A 17962-nucleotide genomic window follows, 5' to 3' on the forward strand; every position below is an offset into this window, starting at 1 on the left:
AAAAAACTTAATACAACATAGTGCCTAATTACGAGTTTGGCGATCCATGTTGGCAAACACTGGACTGCCAGACTGGCTGTCCCCCCCCCCATTTTACAACTACGGTGGTGGGACAGCCACAGGACTGCCATAACCACTGAATATCCCTGATCCTGCGGTGATGGCACAGCATTGTGAGGCTGTAATATAGTGGTGCAGAGACGCCAAGCATATTATGAGTTTCCTCACTGTGACTCGTTTCATTTTGGGGAGTCTGCCATGATAAGGGTGGTGGTGAGGAAACTAAGGAGGTCCTATAGGGCCCCATGTTTCCCTCTATGCATGGGGGGGAATGAAGGGGGGCACATGGTAAGCCCGTTGTATTTTTGCAGCCTGGCTCCTGCACTGACAGAAATGCACTGGGGAGGAACAGACGGAGGTGCTTCTATGGGGGTGCCTTTCTAAGACGTTCCTATGAGCCTTAGAAAGGCACCGCCGTGGGACCACCGCCGTAGTTCTGCCCACCAGGATTGCAACTCGTAATCCATCAGGTAGACTGACTAGGGGTTTGGTGGTCTTGGAGCGGGCACTGCTCTAGTGGCCAGCTCCAAGACTGCAAAACTAGTGATCATGCCCTTAAGCATCCTCTTAACTCTGTAGTGTAGTGTAAGACCTAAGAAAAGCTAGCACAAGGTCTTCTGCACCAAAGAAACAATGTTAGTAAATACATAATTCTAAACATTCCTGAAGACGTATTGTTTTAGTAACCCTAACTACCTCTTTCAAGAAGACTAATTCCTAGAACCAGAAGAAGAATCAAGCAAGCCAAAAGAGCCCCATGAACCTTTGAGGAGATAGATATTCCCCACCACCAACATTAACTCACACAAGATAGAGTTTCATTCTCTATGACAAGAACAATGGAGAAAATAATCTATTTTTCTGCCAGCAATTTGATTACTAACCCATACACAATGCATTGCTAGGTTAATGGATGGCACTTCTAAATCTTCTCCTCCACCCTTCACACACATACAAACAATACTAGGACAGCACCAAAATAGCACTAATTTATGCACTATTACCAAATAAGCAAAGCACCACATACCAAGAATTATTAACTACAATGAAGGAGAAAAAAAATCACCACAACCCACAAAAAAGTTATGCATTTTGAACAGGCAATGATTTAAACAGTCCTTACAATATATCTGCATAAAGTAATACAACTATGAAATTACCATTTCAACCATGCCTTTACGAGAATATCTCCAGAACTCCTTATCATGTATATACTCCTCTATCAATGTTCATTTTGCTTATGAAATCAAAAAGATAATTGCCCTAGCATGCATACCACAAACAGAAATGACCAAATATTATGATGTAGTGCTAGAATTACAATTCTACCAACCATATGAAGATAAATTAAGACTATTGTCAGGCTTTTTTTAAAGAACATTGGGTTGGACTCATGCACCATTCAGGGATTAGGTGCAAAGCGAAGTTCCACATACCCTGGTAAAATGTGTGCAAAAGTACTCAATCGCAGGAAGCCGAAGAGATTAACACAGTCAAAAGATTGTACAACTGCTTCCAATTCAAACTTGAAAGGAGACACCCTACCCAACGGCAATTCATAGAAATCTAGAAAAGAGCAAAGCTATTAAGAAATACTCCTGCCACAATTTATAGCACACCTGTGACCTAGAATACTCAAGCCAGAATTAGCCAAATGACATGCTAGACATCAAAAGTCCTACTCTTCCCTAACAGCCAAGGACTAAACTGCCTAAAATCCATTGCTCAGTTAGTATTATCATGAACACTGCCATATACACACAAAACCAAATAAAACAAGTCATGAACCAAAAACTTAATAAAACAAGCCATACTTAACTCCTATGTAAATATCTTTTTATTAGTAATAACAATGTATTTTATCATTCTGAAATTCCAACTATTTAACTAAATATCCAAATAAAAGAAAAATCATAATTATAGGAACATATTCACATATTTAATCATTTGCAAAACACTATTAGATAAATCAAATTAAAATTGAAAACATAATAAGATTAATAAACATAGCCAATCATAAACAGCTCTTTCTTAAAAAGAAAAGAAAAATAATAAACCAACATTTCTATAAAACATAATACTGTAACAAACAATAGTTGAAAGTACTCGACCATAACAGCATACAGAAATGCACACATATACATAAATTAGTTATACATATGATTTACATCTATCCCACCCAATGTTTATCCAAAATTAAATAATATAAAACACAATTTTAGTCCAGGAGCTGAAATCCTTGAAGAATTTGAATTCACAAGTCGCAATCCAGTTTAAGAAAATCTTCAAAAAATGCGAAACTATACTGTAATACCAAAAAAATAATACTTTGAAAAAATTCTTATAAACATGTTTGACACCCTTCAAAACCCAAAGAATACATGAATCAATTTCCCAAGCCCAACTTACAAAAATACTATAACTAAACCAATTACCACATTGTAAGCTGACTGCTAACACACCTGATCCATTACTATAACCTAAAAAAGTAAGTAGAATACCCTTGCCTTAAACCGAACACTGCATCCCACAATCAACTTCAACAATGAACGCAACTGCACACTGAAGAGGAAAAAAGACTTGAAAATATACTTATTAGTAAAGACAAAAATGGTGGTGAAACACTGAATGGAAAAAAAAATTAAAACATATTTGTTACAAGAAATATGCTGTAGAATGTATTTAAAATGTTGGAAAATTATAGTAACAAGTAAATATATTAGCACGAACTGCTTATAAATGAATAATAATGTATTAATATGTTTCTGTTGTTAAACACATTGGGTCATATTTACAAAGGGATATCGTCACAAGAACGTTGCTTTTTTTGGAAATATATTGTTATTGATCTGTTCTACAGACAAACACCATATCTAGCGACATGTGGCATATCCACATGCATACAATGCCAATTTTTTGCATTCCAAATATAGTTGGTTGTTGCCCAAATACAGCAGCATCTAGCTTCATCGAGTTCAGATATCTCCCCCCCCCTGTATCTTATATGTGATGCTGTGATCATGAACAATCTCGCAGATCCCTGCTGTGGCCCATGCCCCCTAGGATTCTGTACTATGGATCAGCTAACCTAACTCCCTTCCACCCTCCTTCCCCGAATCAACTCCCCCCCACCTCCCCATCCATGCCTTGGGTAATCTCCCTTTTGATGTACCCTATTGAACCGACATTTCCTACTCCTTCTTTACCCCCTCCAAAAGTATTGTGCTACCCTGCCTCTCTCATCCCTTCAGTATTGTCTGGCTCATGTCCTGAGTGTATACCCCCCCTTGCTACGTCTCTATCTGCTCCGTCTGTTCCCCCGGCCAGCAACTCCCCCACCATTGCTCTCCAAGCCTATACATCGTCTTCTAGTTTCTCATTTCGTCTGGTCTGCTGCATTCAAACCACCTTAGCGGTCTCCCATTCCTGATTATCCCGGACCCATTGTGAGAAACTGGGCGGACATCGACCCATCCTTGATATGGCTATCCGACACTTTGCGAGTACCACCCCTAAAAGGACTAGCTTCCAACTAAGGTTCTTACTGTTAGGTCGAGGCAACAATCCCAGCAACATCACCCAGATCTCTCCTGCTATCACCCACCCCGTTGCCCCTTGCAATGCCTCTAGACCAGTCGCCCAATTCCCCTGGAGCTCAGGCCATGACCAAGATCTGGCATCTTGGAAGATCACAAGCACGGAGATACCCCTCCGGGGTCGATTCCTGCGCTATAGAAGCATATAAATAAATAAATAAATAAATAAATGAACTCCGCCCCGCCTCTCCACACCTAGGGCATTGCGCTGACCGTTCAGGATAGATCCTGCTAAGCAGATTCAGTGTCAAATAAGTTTGATGGACAAAATTAAATTGTATTAATTTAAACCATGTGTGTTTGTTTGACCCCCTCACGGATCTTGCCCCAGTCCTTATAAGTAATCTGAGCCCCTGTCAATGCCTCCCATTTTGCTTGGATTGGTAACTCGCCCTTCACTCGGTCATCCCTGATCGCCCTATATAGATGTGAGATCAGCCGGCGGCCCTTAGCCATCACCATCAACATCTGCAGTGTCTAGGATACCTGGGGGCTCATTCGCCAAAGGTCCCTGGACACCTGCCCTATTTTTTCATACTGAAAGAATTGACCCGACCCCAGCTTGAACAACTCTTGGCCTGTGCTTGTGTGAGATATGTTGCATTAACATATAGATCACCCATGGTTTGGCAGCCCCCCTTCTGCCACCTGTGCACTGACATTGATGCAGCAATCTGACGGAAAGGCTGGACCACCCACAGGGGCAAGGCAGGTGCATACGGAGCCCTCTTCAGTACTTTCCGGACCACCACTTCCCAAATTTCTGCCACATGCCGCAATATATATGGGCATGCAGAGGCACTCTTGCCCCATCATAAGTAATTCGGGCAGCTCCCTTCCCTCAAGGGTCCCTACCAGCAGGGTATTTTCCCAGTTGTTGTCCCTGTCTAACCAGTGCACTACGTGTTGTAGTTGTGAGGCAATGTAGTAATATTCCAAACATGGGATCTTCAACCTACAGCCTACCACGTTCTTTGCAATGTAATCAGGCTCAATCGTTTGCATTTGGGCCCCCATAACAGGTCAACCAGAAACTTGTCCAATTCAGTAAAAAAGGATGCCGGAGATCCGAAAGAAGGAGTGTTGTATCACCTATAAACACCGCAGCAGGACCACCATCTTTACCAGTGTGATCCTTCCCATAAGAGATAATGATAACACCAGCCAGAAGCGTACCGACCCTTTCAAGCCCTCCACTACCCTACCGATGTCTGCTAGTCTGACTCCCAGGTAACGGGGTATGGAGTGTACTGATGGCACTTCCTTGTCCTTGTTCATGCAGAGAGCCAATCGTCCTAACGGGACCAACTTGGACTTCCCCTGGTTGATTCGTAGACCCTACATACTCCCAAACCCCTCCAGATGTCCAGTAGCACTGGTACTGCTGTGCCCAGATCCCTGACATACACCAGGGGATCGTCCGCATTCAGTTACACCAAGTGATTAGTCTCGCCGACCTTGATCCCAAATGGTGCCATCCTTGCCAGAAGATCTACCGCCAGTGGCTCCATTGCCACTGCAAAGAGCAACGGCGATAGCAGGCACCCCTGCCTGGTGCCCCAGTGCAGTCGGAAGGCCTGAGATACTAGCCGCCCCACTCTAATCCTAGCACTCCGCGCCGAGTACAGCAACTGCACCCATTGCAGAAACTGGACTTCCACTCCCATTGCCCACAGAACCACCCACAGATACGTCCACCCAACAGAATCAAACGCTTGTTCGATGTCAAGGAGTGCTATCGCGCACTCCTCACGTTGGAGCACCGGCGAGTGTCAGACATGAGACAGACATCTAAGATTCATAGCCGTACTCCGTTTGGGGATGAATCCCGCCTGATCCGAGTGAATGAGGTGCTGCAGGCATGGCTGGAGGCGTGCAGCCAATATCCCGCTAAGAATTTTCATGTCAGTATTCAGCAGGGTTACGGGGCCTCTATGACGCTGGAAGTTGGTTTTCCTTGCCTGCCACCACCGTCTCATTCATAGAAGGCGGAAATGCCTGTGAGTGGAATGCTTCCTATATACCTCAAGAAGGTAAACAGCCAAAACATGTGCAAGTTTCTTATAAAACTCGTACGTAAGGCCATTCCTAACGGGACTCTTGGCCGATTTTAATCCCACCCATTATTTCCTCCTTTGATAGCGTCTCATCTAGCAGACATCCAATCTCATCCTCCAAACAGGCGAGCTGTAGAGTAGTAAGTAAGTCCCCCAGCTCCTCCAATGCTGAAGCCTACGCTTTGCATAAACTGTGGCCATATGGTTCACCAAAATATCTAGAATTCCATGCTGACTGTATACCATGCTTCCATCCCTGAGCTCATCTGCACTATAGACGGGATCTGAGTCTCGTTGCGGATCAGACTCGCTAGCAGCGCCCAAGAGCGGTCTCCTTCTGCATGCAAACGCTGCTGGTATGCGGTGTGATGTAAATTCTCCAGGTGACACATGCCACCAGAAACTCCTCCCGTTTCTCCCGCCACTCCATCCAGCAGTGAGGCCTCGACAGCAACACCACTTCCAGCTCAGCCAGTCATTGTTATGTGCTCTGAAAATCTCTTTCGAGTTGCTTCCGAATGCCATAGATTGTATTGAGGCACTCCCCCGGATAACCACCTTCATCGCCTCCCACTCCATCCCATCAACATCGTGGATCCCCAGTTGGTCCTGAAATAAGACGTAAGTTCTTTCTCTAGTTTCCCATCAAAGGGATCCACCACACCTCCGATTGAACCTGCTAGGTAGGGATTAATGCTCTGAGTATGGCCATACTCAGCGTCACTAGCAACGGGGAGAAATCCCTCGGGAGATATGCTACGTCCTCCACTCTGGGCATCAAAGTCTGGGATACCAGAATCTGATCTGGCCTACTATACATATTGGAGGCAAGGGTATAACTTGAGAATGCTCGCAACGCCGGGTGTCGGATCCTCCACACATCAAGCAGGCACATCTCCCTTATCACATCCAAGAGCACTCCCATCATGCGAGGCTTGGTGTTTGCTCGAGGAGGCTCACAGTCCAACGCCCATCCAGGACACAGTTAACGTCCCCTAAGAACATCACATCTCCACCCAAATATGGAGCTGCTACCTTCATTAAATCCTAGAAAAAAGCTGGTGTGTCCACTTTAGGGGCATACACATTTATCAAGCATACTTCCTGTCCATCCAACCTACCATATAGTACTACATAACGTCCATCTGGATCTAGCGTGTGGTGTAAATGTTGGAAAGGGGTCCTAGGAGCCACCCAAATAAGTGCCCTTGTGCAAACCCCGAAAATGAGGTGGCATAAAGCTGTCCGCGCCTTCTCCGCCTGATGTATGGTAGCGTCTCTCTCCTCACATGCATCTCTTGCAACCCTGCAATACCTATTTTATATCTTGTTATAAATGAGTCTACCCTTCTGGGTTTCTCTAGCGAGGCCGTACCCCATATGTTCCATGTATGTATACCCCGTATGTTCCATTATCTTCATCAGGGAGGAAGCCATACGCCCACATATATGGCGGACCATTGCTTTTACCATTCCACTGGGACATTAACCTGATCATTCCAAATTGAACCTTGATCCAGACATGGATCCCCCTTCACTCAGAAGAATTGAAACAGAGCAAACATCCCGATCCCCCCACCCGCTGAGCTGTGCGACAAGACAATCCCCCCACCAACATTGCGAGTGAGCTGTGCTATCCCCGCCCCATACCACTCCCCACTAGCTTCCCACATGAAACATTAGAATTTCCTACGCCACCCTCCCCCATGAAACCCAGAGCACTTCCCATAGGGGGGTGACCTGACTTTCGTTGATCATCAGAGCCAATCACGTGGCTGGCTCCCAAAGTGGGTGTGAGGGCATGGCCTCTAGCTCCCAGAATAGGATCTAACCACTGGAGAGGGGCATGTACACTCCCCCTTCAACTTATAGCATGCACCCTAGAACAATTAGTGTCAAAATGTCAAGGTACAGATACCTATCTGCTTTCCATTGTTCCAGTCATCAACCTTACTCCCCTCCGGTATTCACTACGCATTTGTGTCTGGAATGACCACCAATGAAGTTAACTTAGAGTACGGCATTCCCTCCATCAACTGCAGAGGGCCATCATAGCACACCTGAACCCTCCCAGAATCCCTTGTGTCTTTTAGTCCCAATCCTTCAGGCAATCAGCCTTATCCTGCATGGGGGTCCAGCGACATTGCGCATTGTGCCGACTGTGACTACTTCCTTCTACGCAGCTCCTGCTCTCCCATGTTGTCCATCCAGTCGGAGGCCTCCTCCGCCGATCCGAAAAACAGAGCCTTGCCCTTATGTTCCACCCGTAGCTTAGCTGGATACAGGAGGCTGTATTTCTACCCTGCTTCACAGCAAGAAATGTGCGCCGCTGGTCCGACACCCTCTGGAAGATAGCAAAATGATGCCCCCCAAAGTGTAGATTGGACATGTAGTGGGTAGCCTGTAGAAGCATGTCCCAATCCCAGTAATTAAAACAAACGGAGCCCCTGGTCTCAGTGGAGGGGCCAATGCCCTGTGGGCTCTTTCAATGTTAAAAAATTTGGATGGTTTACTGGGAGCCAGGATCTTCGTTATTCAGTCCTCCAAAAATAGCTCCGCTGAGGGCCCCTTCACCTTCTCAGGAAAACCCACAAACCTCAGGTTATTCCTGAGGGAGCATCCTTCTTGATCCTCGGCATGCTCATCCTGTCTAATGGGTTTCTTCTGGAGTTCTATGACTGTGATCCATAGAGCCTTAACCTCCGATTGAAGTGCATCCACATTCTGCTCCGCTGACTGACCATGTTCAATACTTTACGCAAGTCGCATCGTAGAGGTTCACATCTATCGCTACTGCATCGATTCTGGTCACCATCTTGTTTCTTGTCTTCTGGACTGCTGCTACTATATCTCTCAAAGATGGATCTTGCATGTCTTCCACTGGTGCCATTTCATCATCCTCCTTTCTGTGCATATCCAGCTGTTGTAGCTCATGGTGCAGGGGCGGCGCATAATTCAGGATTTTATTGGACTGTGCCTTAGCACTTTTCTCCTTTCCCATGCTGGCCACCAGAAGGTCTCCTCCTCTACTCCAATCAGTACAGGTTCACCTCTGCTTCCACTCCCATGACCTCGTTTCACCTCAGCAGTGCAACCCTTCCAATTCCAGGGTCTCAGGTCTCGGGTATTCTCATTCAGGGGGAACCCCTCACTGTAGTCCACAACGTCAACCAACACTCCGCCAGTCCGCGGACAATCACATCCCACCTCTGTTGCACAGTTACCCCAGCAGGTCTCCCAAGTGCCAAAATCCATCACATGCCTCTCACCTCATCTCAGCCAGTAATGTCCTGTACCATCAGCATGCAAACCCACCGCACTCAGCTGGAGCAGGCACCCAGCGTGTACCACCTCTCAGATACCTGCTCATAAGATGTAGGCCTCTGGCATGCACTCTCAAAAGAACCTCAAGGGGTAGCACTGCCGCTCCGTCTCTGGAGGCCTGGGCACCACTTATGTTATACACATAATTGCTCTCCATGGGGCGCTGCCGCCCTTCCTTCTGCAACCTTCACTGGTCCGCGAGGAATTATATCTTCGTGGCGCCCACCCGCTGGCAAACTCTCAGCCCACTGATATATGGGGCCTCAGCCCAGTGAAAAGCTCCGGCGGCCCGAGAAATGAACCCCGCCTCCTCCCAATTGTTGTTGCACACACCGGACCTCCGGGACGATGCCAGTTCCTGGGTTGGTGCGTACGCGGCCCCCTGCTGCTGTTCTGAGCCTCCGGGGGTCGGACAAAGAGACCACAAACTCCAAATCCCCGCCGTAGGAAACAGCGGCCGTCTAACCGTGGAAGATGTCTCTGAGCCTTCGGCTCGTTCCCCACGGCATCCAGCCCTCTCAGTGGGAGCACGAGCCTAAAAGGAAGACAGGTGAGGTCGGCACCTTCACTGATACCGCAGGATACTGCTGGATTAATAATGCTATAGGACGGAGCTCAGCGCCGCACATCCTACTCGTCCATCATGTTGGCCACGCCCCAAGAACATCACTTTTAGCGACATTCTGGTGGCGTTATGCTTCTCTCCATATTTACAAAGCGGGGTTAAGCCACTTTTTGTGACTTAACGCCGCCTTGTAAATAAGGCCCATTTACACGCATCACTTATCGTGAAAGGGGCATGCAATGGACTTTGCTGTGGGCTTTCCACTGCAACACCCATTGCTTTTGACGCTGTACCAGATTTACAAGGAGTTGTAAATCTGAGGCAGCAGGAAAAACTAACGCAATGCAAGAGCAGGCGTTAGAATGGCTAAACAAGAACAAATACTTGTATTTCTCCTCATTTTTCCTTTTTATATGTGTGCTGCATTCTGCAGCACAGATAGGAAGAGCAAAATGTCATTAATGATTGGTTATGTGCAGGAAGGTGTCCATTACTGCAGATAAGCAATCATTAAATAATGACGATTTGCTACTTCTATGTGTGCTGCATTCTGCAGCACACATAGAATTAACAAATCACCATTAGTGATTGTTTATGTGCAGGAAGGAACACCTTCCTGCAGATAAAAAATCATTCCCTGAAATACAGGCACCCTCGTACAATGGTGCAAGTGTGCTTGCGTTGGCGCTAGACTGCTAAATTTATCACTAGCACTAGGAAAAACACAGGGGTGTGCTGTATTACTTTGAATACTGCACATCCATGCGTTTTGAAAGTGTTGGAGCCTGGCGTTCGCTAAATTTGTCACAGCTTCTCGCTTCAACATTTTCTCATAAATATGCCCCACTATTTGAGTGGAATACCACCTAAAACATATAATTTGATATTTATAAAATACATATATATATTCTTCTATATACTATTGAAACAAATAAGTGTAAATTATACTATAAATGTGTCGTATTTTTCATAAAAAAATATATTTATTTCATGTTACCATAATAAGTAGATATATCAACATGTTTAGTAAAAAATTGAAATAAATAAAGCACAAATGCAACCACTTTCAGTAAACTATTACATTATGATATTAATTGATACATTCACACAAAGGAAAGATAATTTAAAATCAGCTCCTTGCCCTCTGCAATAGCAGGCTGCCGTACTTGAGTACAGGTCTGTTTGTACAATATGTGAATAACATGCGGGCTTGTGTGAGCAAGAAACACTCTTTCAGCATCTGAATCCCCTGGAGATCTGTTGTGACCAGCTGTATTCATTAATCGAGTATCCAGGAGTCTTAGGCTGGGCTGCCAGGTGTTTTCCATGTTTGGCCACAACTGTACCCTCTTTTTGCATAATTCCCTGCCGGCAGTGTGTGTACAGCCACAACGCTGGGACTGCCGCAAGTCTCAGGTGTACTGTAATCGCAGAAGTCAATTATCGTGACATGCCCTGTCATCACCTAAACATGATGGAAGATGCAAATAGCCTTGGAAAACGATAATGATGTCTCCTGACCAGTACACCAACGCACTATTGAGACAGCGAAATCGCCAAGATTCTACCTCTGTGCTGCTTGAATAGAAGGTTTCAGTTTCTATCACAGTCTGTCTAAAAAGTATAAGAAACGTTACTGTTGTATTAAAATGATAGATGAATTAAAAAGTCAGTTGAAATGGCTTATTCCTTGTACACACAATAATTGTTCATAGTCACCTTCTGTTTAATACACCTTGCCCATTAAAGTTATTTTACAATTTACGAATTAGCAAACTATGCAAATTACGTCAACAAAAAGTTCGGGGCTGGTAGTGCTTAATGTGTAGATCTAGATTGTGTGCAACGCTTTTTTTGCTCAATTATCTAGAAATGTTTTGATAAGAACTTTAAGTAGGAATACAACTCACAATCTAAGTGCAACACAGAGGCAGTATATGTGTGTGGGTGTGTGTGTGTGTGCGTGCATGTGTGTGTTACCTTCATAAATAAACGTGACATATGTAGCCTTTACCCTTTGGAAAATGTTTTTAAAAAAACATGAAGACGAAAATAACCCTTTGCTAAGTTATATACCTGCTCATGACAGCATTTTAAGTATTGCAATAAGAATAGAACAATACCCTTCAAATTCCAAGTAACTGTATTTGACTATACCATCAGATATCAGTTCTACAAAGGCCTGGTTTGAAAAAGTGTATTTCACAGTATTGGAGTTGCATTTGCATACCACTTTATATCGCTGATGAGGTCCAAAAGTGCATTAGTAAGCAGGAAGCAGGCTATACCTCTGGTTTGACGGATGGCCAGGTGTTGCATGGCTATAGCGGGGGTTGCTTTGTGTCTTGTTTGATAACCAAAGTGGTATTCTTATGCTTTCATTTGTTGCTAACATTAAACACATCGAAGAAGAATGAGGGATACCATGTTTGAGCTTTGGGTCAGTGTTGCGTTGGTGTTAGGTGTGTGGTTTGTAATTGTGGTCTATGTGGGAAATGCTTTGGTGCTTTGCATGATGAACAAATAATTGCCCTTCTGGGGAGCTGCTTTTGTGTTGCTGAGTTCCTGCTTAGAGCAGAAATCAATAGCTCCAGAGTCATTTTGTTCATGTAGTCAATGCTTACCATCCATATGGAGTGAATCAGTTCTTGGGTGGGTATGATTCCAAATCACCTAATGTACATATGTTCGCTGTGTGGGTGTGAAGATTGCAGCAATCCTGATCCTCTATTCAAGGCAGAGCCAATGCGAGACAGATGAAGTGTAATGAGGTCAAAGAGTGCTTATGATTTTCATTTGAAATTAGTAAGTAAGTAAGTAAGTAAGTAAGTAAGTAAGTAATACTTTATTCGGTATTCATTTTTTTTTTTGAACAACCATAAAAGTGCATAAAAAAGGATACATCCATTTATAAAAACTGGTATTTAGATACAGATACAGGTACAGATACAGATACAGAAGCATTTGACGATCAATCAATGTGCAAAAGAACAGATTTTAAAAACGTAGTTTCAGTCTCGACAAACATTAAAAACGAATTAAAAGTAACAGTTTAGGAGAAAGCAGAATCAAATATGCAAATTCATCCTATATCAAGGGTTGCCCTACACCTTAACGTGGACTTAAAAAAACTTGCTACTTGATTTGCTATATGGATGTCAGATAGAAACTGAAGTCTAAGAAAGGCTGGGCGAAAGGTACGTAGGGTCATTGCTTTCAAAATTGGTAGTAGCCAGCGTTTTCTTTGATCTGTGTAGAATCTGCAAAACAGGACAACGTGAATGGTGGTTTGCGTGGATATGCCATCACAGGGACATGCTGTTAGATTTCTTGCCCAATCATTCGTCCATGGAAAGGTGACAAAGTGATGGAATGTATTCATCCTGAATGGAGTTATAAGGCGACATAGTAAAACCAAAGTAGGGCTCAATATGGAATGTAGTTTGGGTCGTTAAAGAGTTTTGTACACTTTTTTTTGTCACCTCGTTAGTTAGTCTCAGTTTTTCGAGATGTGTTATGCAGATAGATTTAAACGATTTTCTAGAAACCTCCGCAATATCTAGGGGCGACTCAAAGTAGTGTATCATACCCAAAACATACAGAAAATTCCTAATATAAGCAATCCAGCCTATCTGTAGGGCTTTATCCAGACCGAGACAGTCAAGGATGAGATTTTGGCAGAGGGATGTTTTTGTTGACGTCCAGATTCTGTGCCACAACAAGAGGGGCTGGATTCTTATTCAGTCTGTCAAATAGTGTAGCCCTAACTCCAGGTGTAAAATGTAGCTAGAGGTACCCTGTGGTACGGCCAGGAGATATCTCAGGAATTGGTTTTCTATTACTTGTAAAGTAGTAACATTCCCATGTCCCCATATCCCAGCCCCATAAATAGCTGTTGCTATACATTTTGCATTGTAGATGCGTATCAGTTCACTAGGTGGTCGCTGTCCCAGTTTATGTGAGAAGCTGATTAATGCTATAGTTGTTCGTATAAATAACAGTTTCCTATTTTCTATTTCATGTTTCCAGGATTGTCTGTTGTCAATCACAATTCCCAGGTAAGGATAGGTATTTGTTCTTTCCAGCTTGGTATTGTCTACGTGTATTGGCTTGGGCCTATCTCGGGTCCTCCATGACATATGTTTTCTTAATGTGAATTTTTAACTGTAGATCAGACATATATGTATGGTATCTAGCTAGAGATCGTTGCAGTTCCTGGGGAGTACGGGCTAGTATGACAGCGTCGTCCGCATAGAGCAAGGCTGTAGTGTAGTTCCTAGTTTCCCACTAGGCCCTGCGCATTGGAATAACATAAACAGTAGTATCGACGTGGAACTGCGGATATTCCAGGCCTCCACTGACTATGCTAAACTTAATTGGGTTGTGTTACCAACTAGCTCAGAGGTCACTGGAAACTTTCTTCTCTGCATAGGAAGTGATCAGCTTCCTTGGCACAGACAAGAAGGGATTCAGCTTTCCAACAACCGTGCAACATGACAACTTTGCTCCTCAGATCAAAAGTCAATCTCTAGGGTCGTGTGAAACAATAGACATGTATTTCACTCAGTCAGTCTAGTGCAGTTTACTTTCACGAGATGTAGAGAATAGAGAGACGGGCGTTTGTCAATAAAGGGTTAACATTTATTGAACAGTCTTTCTTCTCGTACAAGAGAAATGTATTGCCACAATTGCAATAATTGTTATTATAAAAAGTACGTACAGTAAGATAAGTATTGCGAAATAGAACTGTAAAAGCATTGATATGGTTTCTTAGTCATACAATGGTTTAAAAGTAATAAAACATATATACAGTCATATATACATTAGGCTAACATACTCAACTGGTGCTTCTAACTAAGCCTACCCCAGTGTGCCTGACCTAAGCCTAACACGTGAAAGGGGAGTAAGAAAATCGCTTTAAGTTAAGTTGGTTTTGCCAAGGTTTGTTTCAAGAATTCTCGTCTAAGGGTTTAGTCAACACCATACCTCTGAATAGAATGATGGAGGATTGGTATCTCCTTCAGGGGTCTCTCTCGATATCCCAGTCACCCGCGAGGGTAGACCAGAAACGCCGGAGCTGGATTTCTCTGCACGAGAAAGGCAGCGGCTTCTCTTCAGCGCGTCGAGGAAGGAGGGGGGACAGCGTCCGCGGGCAGCTGGAATCTGCTGGATGTCTTCGCAGAGGACGGCTGTTCAGCTCCTTAAGCGTACTGCACCATAGTTCGCGCTTTAGCAGCGATAATGGTATCAGCAGCTTCACCACCACAGGGACAGCAGGCTGCAGCGACAGAGTGCTAGATTTACCAACACGGGGTCTTGCAGGCAGCTGGCATCAGCAACAGTAGCTCGCATTGCTTAAGGCAACGTTGGTAATATTTATACCTGACAGGTGCCGGGTTTGACGCAAGTTTGCTGGACATAAGACGTCAATTAAAGATGTCACTAGGAAGTGATAGTTATCAGTTGCTCATTAGAGTTCCATTAATAATCAAAACATAGCAAGCGGGGATATCCAGGTTTGCTGAGTTTTTATCTTGTTGAAGAACTCGGAGTGTTATCTAGGAATATCAGATAGTGACTACTGCTCTGTCATTGCACTAATTGGTCGCAAAGGAAGTGGCAGAGAGAACTATGCTGGAATGTGGCTCTGTTTGTGTGAGGCCAGAGATGACTTTTCAGAAAATCGCACTTGAACGGTTATGCCAATATAGGGAATAAATGGATTTATAGCCGAATAGGGGCATAAGGTCACAGTATTGATCAGGAACCTAGATAAACACGCAACACCCACTCCACGGGTTAATGTCCATCAAAATTACTAAAACTAAAGCAATTAGATGTATGTGTAACATTGCCCACCCCAAAATACATAAATGCATTCGAAATAGGCGTACTTGTAATACATGAATTTAGGTACTGTACGTTTTTTAAAGCATAGAAATCATTCAAAAAATTATTGCATATGAAATCATTGAACGATTATGCAAAAGGAATTACACATGAAGTATCTCTGACAGAAGAAAGGCGAGATAAATCATCACATAAAAATGCATTGTAATAACATGTGTGCTAGAGGCTGGTGTAATGTTGTTATGTCTCTAGATGTGTTTAGAAATAGAAGTGTGAAGCTTCTGTTCTCTAAGAATAGTTTTTACGTTAAGCAAAGAATTGTTCGTGCCAAAAAAGGTCAACATTAGAAAAATTGTCCAATTCAAAGAAAATAGATTTCCAAAGCTCTTGGCAGTTTTTGTTGATCAAAACTGAAGGCCGAATTCAGAGTTCATGGGAACACTGTGTGCGGAAAGCTTCTAAAAGTTATTGTTTCTGTACGGGTGAGAACATCGTATCAGACAGGCTCTCAAAGAATTGGTCTACAAATTCAGGTGATAGTTCAACCAAATTAGATAGCGCTGTAACTTGGCAGGTGTGAGAATGATTGCTGTCATCATAGTCGGGACCAGCAATGCTCACAGAACGTTGTACCTGGATGATGTTGCTTTTGTCACTCGCTCCACTGTTACCACTTGGTTGTAGCACAGGAGTCTCCACGAATGCCGTCATCAGGATTGGTAGCCGCTGGGGACAACACAATGCGTGAGCCGTTATTGGACTGAGCAAAGTATCGACGTCCATTGGTACTGCTGATGGAAGTGAAAGACAGATGTCCAAAACGCATTCATCGCCGCAAAGCATACACCGTAGCACAGGTAAAATGCAATTTTGCCATATCGGTCTGAATGAAAGGAACCAGGTCATGTTTAGATCTCTCAGCCTGGCCAATCCAAGGACGTTAGTTATCCTGTCCCGGTAGCGCATTGCTAGGATTGTCTCTTCCATTCCCATGGGAGCTATGTCTGAGCCGAGGCTTGCCATAACGTAGCAGGAGGGTCAAAAATAGAATCCCTGCGACGAGTCCCAAAAATATTGGTATGCCGCCAAAAATGGAGTGCACAAAATTAGGAAAGATTCCCAAAATTGCCTGGAAGGGTGTTAGCAGTCCCGTAAAGACTGTCTTAAATATGCCTGGGATGCTTGTTGCACTAGACATGTTAAGGAGTTGGCTGAACATTTCTACGAAATGCACGGGGCAATTTGTTGATAAAAGGTCATGAACTTCAGTAGCTGTCCTTGCAACTAGAAGATCATACGTCTCTTTAGATGACGTTATAGGCACTGTTGTCTGTAAAAGTACAGATTTCATTTTGCTTAAAGTATCAATTCGTATAGAATAGAGATTCAGACGAGGCCAGATGGGAGTCACTATGTCTGGAGGCCCACTCGGAAACAATGCTTGCATACAGCATTTGACCATGGATGTTACTTCTACTAGATAACTTTTCCCTGGCACGAGGCCACAACATCTGTGATCCGTTCTAAGAATGTAACTCCCGTTCGAAAGTTGCATAAAGAAGGGCTCTATTTGAGTTATAGGTGTGACTAGCTGGTGGCATGAAAGGTTGTTTGAATTTCCATCACATGCTCCGTGTAAATTAATACCCTGACACAAAAGTATACCGCTTAGTGAATGTTTACAGTTCTCACCACTAAGAAATACATTTTTGTCGCTGTCACTATAGCAAGAATGAGTGTATGGTAATTTCCATTGTGATTTTATATATCCTTTACCCAATTGTTCATATTGGCCAGCAGGTATGTACTCAAGGCACTTTTTAAATCGGAAAGTTGTTATCGGAATTGTGATAATTCCGTGTATTATCCATTCAATGACCGGACTCTCTGACATTGTCAATGGTAATCTCTCGAGTTTTTCGATGCTCAGGATTGTATAGTCTGCTCCTTTCTGTGCCAAACTGATCTGTTTATCAGTAAGGTTAAAACTGGAAAATAATGACGTTGTGTTGATTAAACGCCAAGGCACATAGCCTGAACGAAGATTTTGCAGCGTCCAGCCTAGTTCTATAATAGAGCGTAATTGAGACTGGCCATGTTGTAACATTAGCAAATCTCTGTCTATCACATCAAAGGTAGAGGATACAATATTGTCCAACGAATATATTCTGGAAGACAGAGTCATTAACCCATTGTCTACCACAGAAAGTGATTTCTCCAAATTAATACGATCAATTTCTCGTATTTTTTCAGCAGATTCAATTTGCTTTACTTTCCAAGCCTCGTTGTAAGCAGCATAGATACTGGTCGCTATGAAACGCTTTTGACGCTGTTTGCGTGGTCCAAGAATGAAATCGCGCAAATCAGCACCATCTTTTAGTAAAGACAAGTGTTGGTTAATTTCAGCCAGTGTGGACGAAGTTAGCCATTCAAGGCAGAGTTTCCCTACACTGTATGTTGTTATAATCCCTGGATGCTGTCTCTGGGAGTATCTAGGGTCTAATCTGGTC

The sequence above is a fragment of the Lissotriton vulgaris genome, chromosome 4_1 (assembly GCF_964263255.1).
Source record: "Lissotriton vulgaris chromosome 4_1, aLisVul1.2, whole genome shotgun sequence".
Taxonomy (NCBI): Eukaryota; Metazoa; Chordata; class Amphibia; order Caudata; family Salamandridae; genus Lissotriton; species Lissotriton vulgaris.